The following is a 12817-nucleotide window of genomic DNA, read 5'->3' as shown; positions in this document are numbered from 1 at the left end:
TTTCTCTCCCACTCCAAGAAGATCCTTTAGAAAAAGTTTCAATTCAGTTTCAGTTGTACATACATAACACCAGCCAAGACTACTTTCAAAAAAGTGTTCTAATTAATGCAATTTATTATCAGCAACAGAGAAAACTTACAATATGTTATCATGATTTTCATAAAATGTTAAGTTTTTGTCTATTATGGAAGAGTCTAAAGAGTTACATGATGGAGTGGAAAGTTTTTATTAGTTCCAGAATTATAAAAGATCTAAAGAAAAATAATTAGGATGTTTCTGGATGGGGACTGGAACCTTATTCTTAGGGTGTCCACATATTCCAATGCTTTTGCAAAAGGATTTAGAAGAACATACAGTCTGGGCTGATGTAATTGGGTTTAGTTTCTTTTAGTACTGAGGGGAGAGGGATGTGGAAGAGATGGATATTACTCTTTTGACTTCATAATGTTGAGATGTTCTTTAAAAGTGGGTGATTTAACTGGAGATTACTAAGAGCTGTACTGTATGAATGTGAAGATCACATGTCATTGCAGTGATTGCCAGAGAGCTACCCCAGCTATTCCCTAATGCCAATGAAATCTGTTATTTAAGGTTGACTCTGCTCATAAATAAATATGTGAGCCTTAAAAAGAGTGAAGACAACAATGTGATACGGTTTATGAGGCCTTACTTCATAGCTGTGCTCTCTGACATGCAGAAGACTTGGAAAATAAATCAGAATTTGTAAGGTGAATTTGGAGTCACAGACAATACACAGATAAGCGTATTAAGTATTTTCTGAAACCCTTAATAATCTGTGTAATAACCCTTAATAAGCTGCTTTCCCCTTCTCTTTTTCAATTTGCCAAGGCAGTTATGTTTGACAGAGGACTCAGGCTTTTACTCCAGCACCATTAAGAGGTGTTTAAGGCAGCCCATTTTCTTTGAGGGATACTGACAGCAACTCTCCACTGAGATCAGATCAAGTCAACAATAGGGAGATGACTGAGTATAAAAGTTAATGTTGCTCGGTCGTGTCTCAGTAGAATGGGCTGACAGTGCAAAGAATTAACAGCCTGAAGCCAGCAAATGATGCTTTACAGCATCGTGCAGACTTGAAAGTGTGGTCAGCTGAAAGACTCGCCCACGAGATCTTGGCACTTACTTTACTTGTGCTACTAATTTGCCAAACAGTGTTTGGCAGGCAGACAGTTTATTTCTTGGTGTTTTGTTCCCATCCATCTCTAAAACGGAGATGATCATTATCCTGTAGTTTGTTGCAAAGGGTGGAAAACGACTAGGCCATGTTATTAATTTAATTCTATTTACAGACCTAATTCAGTTCTTGTGTTGTTTGAGCCATTATCAACCTGGAGGTCCTCTTTGTTTCATTATTTCAGGCTTTGGATGCCATGGCAGATAAGACAGTGTGCCCACTCACTCTTCAGACTCAGTGGTACTCAAAGATCAATATTATGACAAGAGGGAATGTTTTAAATTGAAAGAGAGGAGGTTTAGATTGGATATTAAGAAGAAATTCTTTACTGTGAGGTTGTGGCTGCTCTAACCCTGGAAGTGTTCCAAGGACAGGTTGGATGAGGCTTGGAGCAGCCTGGTCTAATGGAAGGTGTCCCATGGCAGAGGTTAGAACTGAGTGATCTTTTAGGTCCCTTCAAAACCCAAACCATTCTGTTTCTGTGATGAGTCTGTGATTACCTTCAGCTGCTGAGGAGCAGTGAGGCTGTGAGATTTCTCAGCTAAAAGGTTGGACTTTCCATGCTGCAGCTTCTGGTGAGGAGCAGGAGGGTGTACCAGCAGTTTGCTGTACTCACCAGAGATGATAAATTCAAATCCTGAAACACATTGTAGTCCACAGCCAGTGACACACAAGGGGATGGGGTGGTCAAGGAAGGAATGTCCCCAAATTGCTATATCTGATTTTAGCATACCTTAGAGAATGTGGCCATAAATTCCCACAGAATATAAGGGCTTTACTGAAGTATTTCTTCAGTTCTAGTGCACATCATTAGAGCAAATGAATCTACTGGAACTTAAGAACACAAAGAATCAGTTTGAAGATTTTCAGATGCAGGCTTAATCTTCTATTACTTCTAAGAAGAAATAATCTTCTGGCATATTATGCACCCGTAAGGCTCTCTTGAGATTTCTGGACAGTACATCAATGAAAAAAAAAATCACAGCCAAGCATATAGGAGCAAAGCAGGGTAAATATTTACTTTTTTGGTCAACTTTTTTATTTCTTGGCAAGCTTGGTGTCCTTTGTGGGTTCACTCAGCACGCTTTGAGAGCAGTGGCCATTCTTCCATGGGTTTATTCCAGCCTCAGAACAGCCCTGGAAGGCATGCCCACATCATGCAGCACCGAGAGCTCACTGCACACATGCTGAATACTGAATCAGAACTCAGGCAACTCTCCTGCTAAATCTCCTGCTTCAGAGTCAGGTGCTTCTTGTGCTGGACTGCAAATACACAGGCAAGGGCTCATTTAGAGCTTGGTCAGGTTCCCACAGAAATGTGCCAGATTGTAGAGTGTCCATTCTGTAAGAAGAATTTAGTTTGCTGAATGCAACCAACTGATACAGTTGGAAATGCTTTTGGGTATTAAAGAATTTACAGAAGTGCTGAACCCTTCTCCATTTGCAGGATAGCCCGTAGTGACTAAAATTACACAAGATGTCTCTGTTTGAGGAGCTGACTGCTGCTCATTGTGTCCTTTGCAAACATTGAAATTTAAGGTGGGATTGCATTTCCCACATTCAGATATTTAGTGTCATTTTGAGCATTGAATAAGTGCCTTGGGTACCCCAGGGTGTCTAAGGTGATACTGTAATGCAGTGTTTAGGAACTGAATCTCACTCTAACAACGCAGAGCCAGATGATGAGGCAATTATACTGTTCTATAGTAACTTTTCCCATCTCTCTAGGAATATAATAAGTCTGTCTGGTTTAGTTGTAAAGTCATGCATGTCCTTGTAGTAAGTCATTCTCTTAGGTCTCAGCATGATGCAACGTGTACTTATGGGAGAAAGAAAGAGTGTAAGTGCTTGCAATGGTTAAATACCAATGAGATCTAGTCCAACAAATCTTCACACTGACTCAGCTACTAAGACTGTGTTAACCACATTGCAAGTGCGTTTATAATATGAGATTTGAAAGGATAATCTCCACTTTCAAGTTGGCAAGTGGCTCTGAAACCGACAAATATGAGACAAGAAGCAGGAAAATACTTAGATATTTTCCTCCACTTTGTGGAATATATTGATAAACGTATGTTTCCATTTAACTATTCATTCTGTTGGAGAAAACTGGTTAACCCCTTAAGTGTTTTGCCCTGAAGGCAGACATTAAAAGTTAATTATAACCACATGGGACAAGCCCCTGGAGGACCATGACAGCATTAAGCTGCTACCAACCAAGCATGCAGGATGCGCAGCACTCTCAGAGAACACCATGTACAAAAATGATGCTGTCTCCTTGAATGAGTCCTCAGAAGTTAAAAACATGCTACTTTTTTGCATGCACAGTTAAAAGGCAGATTGCAAATGTTCTACTTGGAGCAAAAAAAAAAAAAAAAAAAGCTTCCAAGTTAAGAATTAGAGCAAATGAAAGCAGGGAGTAATGTGATTAAGCAACGTGGCGTAGTGACAGACTACCACAACACTGTTTTACTCACTGCTGAGAGGAGAATATGGTGAAACCTCTTCTAAAGACCTTGGATTGCTACCTCACTATAAACCTTTCAGTACCATATATGGCCTATAGGGCATTTTGATTTTGCCTCTATGAAAAAGGAGAGGAGATGACATCTGTCCTTGGAGAGGATCATTTAGACCATGTGGATATTAAAAAAAAGAGAGTAGTTCTAAGGGAGAGGCTCTGGCTCTATCTGTACAAGTAAATTAATACTGGCTGCAAGGCATAGAGGTTAAATAAGAGGGAATGGTCTCTACCTTCATATTTAAATTTTCTTCCTTTGTATTGAAATACCTGTACCTAAGTTAACTGACTATTCCTGTTGGGAATAGTCCCTGTGCTACACCCAAACCATGCTGGGTACTGTTTAGGAGAAACCCTTTTCTTTTAGACCAAATTACATGTGGAGGGGAGCTTTTTTAAAGATATTGTAGTAGAGAAAGATGAGTTCCAGCAATGGGGAATGTCTCTGACTATTGTTTTTTGATACAGAACTAGTTACTCTATCCTGAAGATAAGCCAGGAGATATTCAGGAGACTTGATTCTGCTTTTCTGTCCCACTGAGCAACTGGATTTCTATTACAAGAGCCAGAGCAGCCCAGAATGTGTGCATTCAGCTCCTGATTGCATTTAGAGTAATAACTAATGATTAAAAAAGAGTGGAAAATCCTTGATAAGAGAATTGTTAATAAAACTAAGCAGTGATAACTGATGGCACACAATGATGTAATGGAATAAAGTTGGGATGGTAAAATCTGGTTGACTCAATGACCCAGATGTATATTTTCATGCTCTTCCATGACAAGGAGACATCTCAGAATTTCTTGTATGGCTGGTGTTTCCTCAGGTCACATGAGAAGAAGAAGAGGGAAGCTTTGATGTGTCTGGTGGCGTTGTGGAACAGGTGCAAAGGGCTAGGGCTGAGAATGGGTGACCATCACCAGATCAAAGAGGGTGGACCCCACTCTCAGCACTCACCACTGGGTTACATGACTCAAAGGAGAGCCTCCTGTGTCCTGCCAAGGGATTGGGAATGGTCAGTTGGCAGGGACAGAAGTTTTTAAGAAAGTTAAATCATGGAAGTCCTGTGTCCCAGAACAAAGTCAAGTGACAAGTGATAGGATAAGAAGAAATGGACTCAAGTTGTACCCAGGGAGGTTGGGATTGGATATTAGTAAAAAATCCTTCAGTGAAAGGTTTGTCAAGTATTGGAACAGGCTTCCCAGAGCAGTTATGGGAGTCTCCATCCATGAAGGGGTTTAAAAGTGCTGTAGATCACAGAATCACAGAATCTGCTGAATTGGAGGGGACCCACAAGTATCATTGAGTTCAGCTCCAGGCCTTGCACAGGACCATGGTTTAGTGGTGCTTGATTAATAGTTGGACTTGATGATCTTAAAGGTAATTTCCAACCTAAATTATTCTATGATTCTACAATAGAGCACTATAAATTTTTTCATTGGGACCAAGGATAATGTTTATATTTTGCAAGCATCTCAGGCCAGCTGGAACATACAACAATGGTGTTAAACGTGTGTGCTCTGGGCCTCCTTCAAGGTATGGTCACCACCTGAGAGTCTCTGTCCCAGGTGTTTATTCACACTCCGTGTTCTCCTCCATAACATTGAGCCAGGCATAGCTTGTAGGTGGACCACAAATGAGGCCGTTCAACTGGACCTCATTCATTGTCCCACAGAGCCTAAAAAGAGCATGGCACTGAGCTGGAAAATTTCCGAGGCAGGAAAAGGCAAGACCTGTGGGATGCCAAAGTATCGTGATCAGCTGAATTTCACTTGTGAAACCAGGCAGGTCCAGGACTTGGTTTGTAACTCCTGCCTCCCTGGCAGGGAGGTTCTGGCAAAGGAAGGTGTTACTTCCAGAGAAGACCTTGTGGCTTCTAAGACATTTTGTCTTTAACCACTGCTGAGCACGCTGGGTTTATAGGCTGCACAAACCAGAGTGCAGGGCATGAGGACAGGCACAGCTCAGCTGGCAGAAGCATCCCTTAATACAGAGCTGACAAACTGGAGAAGTGAAGGGAAAGAACATTCAAGAAAACTTTGCAAAAGCTGGATAATTTACTTTAGGCTTCCTGATGGTAACTTTTAAAGATACATTTAAGCCCTGGTGCTTATGTTTATGAGTTACCTTATGAAATTACCTGATTTATTCTCTCCATGATCCTCCAAGGTAAGGGAAGGTACTATTTCTGTTTTGATGCTGTGGAAGAGAGGTAGGAAGAGGTTTATTCTCAGATTCATGTGGAGAGTGACTCAGACTCCCTAAAAACTGAGAGAGCCAGGACTGAGGCCTCTGAGGAACCCACCTAGATCTGCCCATGTAACAGTTTGGCTTCTCACTGTGTGAACTCTCCAGGCTCCAACTCTATCCTCCACCAAGAGAATGCTTAATTAAGCCTTTTAGATTTAGATATGTCTTAATACTGCTCCTTAATACTGCTGCCTGAATCCTGAAAGGAGATAGGCAGTGTGAGTTCTTAAATGTCTTACAGCAAAAACCTGAGTCTGGAATCTTAAAGAGGAGAATGATTTAAGAAAAAAACCCTAAACAATATTTTTCTCAGCTCTTGGAAGAATCTTTATTTCATTCCTTATATCCTTAAGGTAGCCCACAATTCTTTGCTCTTCCATCTGCAGGTATCTTTTTCTCAATCTTTTTTTATTTTTTACATTTTGCACATTTTCTTTAACCCCTCCACTCCCCCCCCGCCCACCCCACCCCCCCCACACTCTTATTCTTTACCTTTTTTTTTTTTTCTACTTTTTGTTTACAGCCAATGGAGAGTGATTTCACCTACCATTCAGGGGAATAAAATGTTCTGATGCTCCTGAAGGGGCTAATTGAAATTTGAAACATAGTCAGGTAGGAGAAGTAAAATTATTTGTTTCCTTATGCTGCATCTCTAGCAAAGACACAAGAGGAATGGGAGATGTAAAGAAACTTGGCTCACTACTTCCCTTAATTTCTGGACAGAGGAGTAGAATATCAAACAGGGAAAACCAAGGGAAGCATTGTGGAGATGGACCATGAATAAATAGATACTGTTGTGGCTCCAGAAAAATAAGCAAAAAAGCCATGACAGGTGTTCCAGACCCAAATCTGCTACCACACTGTCCTTGTCCTGAGGGTCAAGAACCTTGTGTGACAAAGTGGTAAGCAGACTTTGAAGGTCTGAGTCAGCAAAAACCCCAACTTCTCTGCTCTTTATGCTCTTTGCATGGGGAAGACACCCTCAGAGGAGAATTGCAAAGGCTAAAATGCCTCTTTCACCTATTGTTACACAGCATATTCACACATCTACCAAAGACTGCGGTCAATTTGCCCCATTTTACCCAGCAAAACTACTTTTGTACCACTCCCACACATTGGCCAGGCTGTACCAGGTCAACTCTGCTGTTCAATCCCTCCTTTGACCCTCACCTGCTGCAGGTGCTGTGGTGTCAACTGAAGCCAGCATTAATGACAGTGCTGTTACCCACAGTGACACCCACGGGGGCTTTGCAGCCACAGAATCATCCATTATACATCTGAAAAGCTGCTGAAGCCCAGTGTCAGAAGTCCAAGCAACATGTGAGCCTGTGAAGTGGCAAAGCCATCAGCTCTGTGACAGCTTCATGCCCAAGGCTAGCAAGGCTGGACATGGCAGGAAGGGAAGACCCCTGCAATGTCAGGGGAACTGGCTAAATGGACCTAATAGGCCTTTTCCATGGCTGGTGTCTCTGGGCTGCACTGTGCCCTAAGGCTGAGTCCTGAGTGAGGGGTGGCATTGTAATTATGCTTCTCTGGGAGCTGCCCAAGGAAGGGATTGGGGTGGGGAGTGCTATGATCCTTTCCCCAAATCCCTTTACTACAGAGCAGGAGGCAGTAACTCACAGTGACCTGGAAACACAAGATTTTGCTGCTCTGGCAGCTCTGCCCCAGCTTTACCCATTTCTGTGCTGTTTATTCCTTCCTCCCTCTTGTCTGCTCCCTCTTCCTCTTTCAGTCTTGGGGAAGAAGTGACCATTGGAAGGTGTTCAACATTGAACCTAAAGTATCTTCCCTGCTTGAAGTCAGTAGAGTTGCAGCTGTCATGTCCAGCACGTGGGGCTGTGTGGCAGAGTGCAGTGGTTCTGTGAACACTTGGCAGATGGACAGCCCTGGAGAGCCAGGGAAGGTCCCTTCCTATCACAGGGGAGGTTTAGATTGGATATTAGGAGATGGTTCTTCACCCAGGGCAGGGGTCACAGCAATGGCCTGGCAGAGCTCAAGAAGTGTTTGGACAATGCTCTCAGGCACAGGGTGGGGTTCTTGGGGCTGTGCTGTACAGGGCCAGGAGTTGGACTGGATGATCCTTGTGGATTCCTTCCAAGTCAGGATCCTCTATAATTCTGATTCTATGATTTTGTGACTGTGTCAAGGACTTTGTACATACAGGAGGTCCACTCTTATCCATGTGTGAGCTTCAAGTGACACTCTGAGACTCAGGAACAAATAATCTCCTAGCTTATGGCCTTCACAGATCTTCCAGAGAGCTGGAAAAGCCTTAATTTCCTGTCCAAGGTGGAATTACCATCTCATACTCTGATTTGAAGACTGATTCTTCCATCCTTCCCACACAATCACACCTTCCAGGAACTAAAGCATCATCAGGGATGGCATGGCTGAATTCCAGCCACATGAGCACATCCCATCCATAGGGCACACCTCTTAACTGGAAGAACACCAATTGCAGATTGGCAGTGACTTTAACCACTGGAGCAAATAATAATACCACTGGATGAGTCTATTGCTTCTTGATTCTTAAAGAATTCAGGAAAGCTGTTATCCATTTATATCTTCTCATGGGAGCTAAGCTGCTTAGGGACTCTGTGTAAATATATGTGTTTGTATACCTAACATAGGTATCTATTTTAAGGTATAAATCATGGTATTGTCTGTATGAGCAGAATATTTAAAGCAACTATCACCAAGCCTTTTCCAAATACAGAAATAGCTGAGAGGCAGGAGCTGCAAGCTGACATTTGTAGAGAAGACTGACAAAACTGATGAAAGATAAACGTGCATACAGCTAAAAGATAAACAAGTAGTAAACAAGGTAAACAAGTAATCCTCTATAAATAGACTCAGTCTGATGGGACTGATGGACTTGGGAAAGGACATCAGGTGATGCTCCGTGGAGCTTGGATTTCTATTCAATTCTGCTTCTTTTCTTTCCTTGTCTGAGGCAGCAAACAATGTGTTGAGATGGTACAAAGCCTTCTAAAATCAAACACTGCCTCCAAATCCCACCTTTAGTGACAATAATAATCTGTGGTTTTACAACTGGAGGCACTAAACCAAAAGGTTCTAATGAATTACAGGAGAAATAACCCAAGAGGATGAATTCTGGGTACATTTTCACATGCTACTTTGAAAATAAATGTTTGTAACCCAGCTGGTTAGAATTTCCAGTGTTGTGACACATGGAGCTGATAGTACACAGTTCTAGGAGAGCAAGAAGATCATCTTGATATTAATGCCTGTTCTTTGGCTTTTTCTTCCCAAAAAGATAGAGATTTCCCTTACCATTATTTTAATGTATAAAATTTCTCACCCTGAATCTAACCCTGGTAATGTAAGTCAGAATCACCACAATTAAGTGTTTAATCTTGCCAGTGCCCTTTTACACTCAGGGTTTATCCATTTTAGCTCTGTATTGATTAAACAAAGCATGGCAACCAATTACTCTCTTCTGCTTTGCATAGCTTTTCTCTATTGTACTAAGCTTTTCTTGTCCCAGCCTCTTTCTTGCTATTGGAAATCTTTTGAATGAACCTGAAAAATATTTTAATTACCTAGTAAAGAACTCTTATTGAAGTTTTATGAATGAACTAAATACAATTATTAAGGTGGAATGATAACAAGAAAAATAGGGTGAAAGCATTATTTAGGACAAGAGGAAATGGCCTCAAGCTGTGCCAGGGGAGGTTTAGATTGGATATTTAGGAAACTTCCTTCACCAAAAGGGCTGTCAAGCATTGGAACAAGCTGCCCCACGGCAGTGGTGGAATCCCCATCCCTGGAGGTATTTAAAAGATCTGGTACCTGGAGTCATGAGTTAGTGGGCTTGGCAGTTTGATGATCCTAAGGGTCTTCCCAGGCTAAATGACTCCATGATTCTGTAAAAAAATAAAAGCCTGACAATTAAGAGTCCATTAGGAGGAAATGCAAATACAGTAGCATTTAAGACATTTTTTTAAGTTTTCTCTCTGTGGGCCACGCTAAAAGTGGGGACCATGTCACTTCAACAGAGTTGCCTAATGATGGTGATTAAATTAAGCTCACTGTGACCATTCTCCTTCAGATTACTGGAAATAAAAATTCCAGAGGACTTCCAGAAGGTCTGGGGAAGGCAGAGGGTGGATCTGACGTGAAGGGTGATACCAACATAACTCATCCAAATGTTTGTTATAGGGTCATGGTGTCTTTCATAGCTACCTCAAAGCCACTTAGTGGGGGTAAGTCCAAGTGAGCTTTTGCTTGAAAATGTCACACTTAGTGAAAAATGCATCTTTGCATGTGGGTAAAATCTCAACACTGGAAAAATATTTCAAAATACACAAATATGTTAAAAAAAATAAGGTTTAAGTTTTCAAATACTGAGTGATTTTTTTAAATTTTAGTTTAAATTTATTACAGAGTAAAAATGAAAAGTTATTTACCATTGAAAGGTCTATCAGAAAACCTTAAATTTTGTCAACTGACATTTTTCCCTAAGCAATCTGTTTTCTTTTTTTTTCCCTTTTTTCATTTTTAGATTTGAACACTAAACTGGGAAATCAATTATTCATTAGGTTTATTTATGAATAGACCTGGATTTTGAATGTTCTTCTGCATCAGGAATTGATTTTTCTTAAAAATGAAACTTTTTTTAAAACTTGGCAGTGTTAAAGACATTTTCTGTAATCCAGTAAAACATTTTCACATTCTTCACAAATTTTATTGTGGATTTTGTTTAACCTAAAACACAGCACTTGTCAGTGGGATTTTTTAATTTATAAATTCTGTTCATTTTTTTAAATTATATGAAACAGGAACCAAGAGAAATTTTCAAGAAAATCAGAACCTGAATCTCTTTGCTCTTTAAGACCAGAAAGAATTCTCAACATTTCTAAAATGGTTTTTGAAGCAAATTCATCAATTTGTCAGACAACTGACACTTTTTACAGAATATTTGGTTTGTATATTAAATTCTTCTTTTGTTTTTTCTTGCGTCAGGGCACCTGAAATTCCAGTTAGTGCGAGGAGGACATCATGGTGAAGATAATTTTACTTGATGCTGAGTGACTAAAAATTTATTTGTACCAGCCCCCTAAGCCATTTCAATAGTCAGAGGAAAGGGGCAAACACTTCCAGAATATTTCATCTCACTGCTTTACTACAGGAGGAATCACCATTTCCATGAGCACATCTCCTCCTGGTGTATCTGTCTGCATGCATAATTTGGTGCTTAATAGAATTTTTTCCTTTAGAGGGCTGAACAGAATTAAAATGGGAACCACCTCAGAAATACATTGTTTGTGGCCTGGAGTGGGTTGGCACTGGCTGGATGCCAGGCATGTACAGAAGCTGTTCTATCACTCCCTCTGCAGCTGGACAGAAAGAGAAAATGCAGCAAAAGTTTCATGAGTTGAGACAAAGAGAAAGATCACTCACCAAATCCAGGCAAAACAGACTCTCTTTGGGGATATTAAATCAATTTATTACCAATAAAATGGGAGCAGGATAATGAGAAATAGAATAAATTATAAAAACACCTTTCCCCATCCCTTCCTCTCTCCAAGGGGCTCAGGAAGACAGGGAATTTCTAATTGGCCCAGCCTTGGCCAGCACTGGGTCCATTTGGAGCTGCTGACATTGGCTCTGCTGGACATGGAGGAGGCTCCTGGCAGCTGCTCACAGAAGCCACCCCTGCAGCCCCATCACTGCCAAAACCTGGCCACACAACCCCAGTAAATGACCTTAATTAATCAGGGATCACCTCCTGCAGTCTGAGGGCTGAGCTCCATCTAATCCAAGATGAATTAACACCAGAACAAGGCCAAACAGCTAATTGATAGAAGTCCATGGGCTAACCCAGAACTTTTGGACCTGGGTTTACTTTTACTTCCTTCCCAGCAGCAGCAAGCCTGGCCATAACCTGGTTTAGTTAGGTTTGTAACATAAAATCACTGGGCTTCAGACATTTACCTATGAGACAAGAGCAGCCCCAGGTTGTGCCAGGGGAGGATCAGGTTGGATATTTAGAAAAATTTCTTCATTTAAAGAGTGATTGAGCATTGGAACAGGCTGCCCAGAGAAGTGGTGGAGTCACCAGCCCTGGAAATGTTTCAAAAAGGAGCAGACATAGAACTTCATGACATGGTCATGGCTGTATTTGGCCAAAGGTTGGACAAAACAATTGTGGAGATCTTTTCCCACCTTAATAATTCTATGATTAGTTCTTCATTTTGCTTTTTTATCTCTCAATCTTCTATAGGTTCTTAAATATTTTTGTTTCTCCTGAGCTTAAGCAGTGAAAATATGTCAAATTTTAAGACAATCAAAACAGTATTCAAAGAGAGCTATTTAGGGTGGGATAAGTCTTCCTTGGAAGTTATCCTCATTTTTCCACAAACCGTGTGCTGAGATTCATTCATCAAGCTTTTTGTTTAGTTCATCTAAATTATAGAATAAAAGGATGATTTGGGTTGGAAGGGACCTTCTAGTTCCCCTGGGAAGGGATCATCTAATTCCAACCCTCTGCCATGGGCAGGGACACCTTCCAATAGAGCCCAGCATGGTGCTGAAATTCATTTATTGAACCTAAATTCAGACATTCTGGCACCTTCTGATGGCTGCTTTTAAAACCTTTCAAATCACAGCTCTGAGCCTTACATTCACCTTCCAAGATTGTGAACAAATATAAACAGCTACAATTTTTACTTTGTTAATAAAATCTAAATCAGGTTTTCAAATTAAGTTTCAGTTGTCTGCGTATTTTTTTTAACAAAATTAAGCCCACAAGTAAATAAGGGCCACCTCTAGGTCCCCAAATTGATATGAGTGTTATATAGGAGATAATTTACAGAATTTTTTAATC

This window comes from Haemorhous mexicanus, chromosome 3 (genome assembly GCF_027477595.1).
Source record: "Haemorhous mexicanus isolate bHaeMex1 chromosome 3, bHaeMex1.pri, whole genome shotgun sequence".
Classification (NCBI taxonomy): domain Eukaryota; kingdom Metazoa; phylum Chordata; class Aves; order Passeriformes; family Fringillidae; genus Haemorhous; species Haemorhous mexicanus.
Note: the sequence above shows the minus strand (reverse complement) of the source record.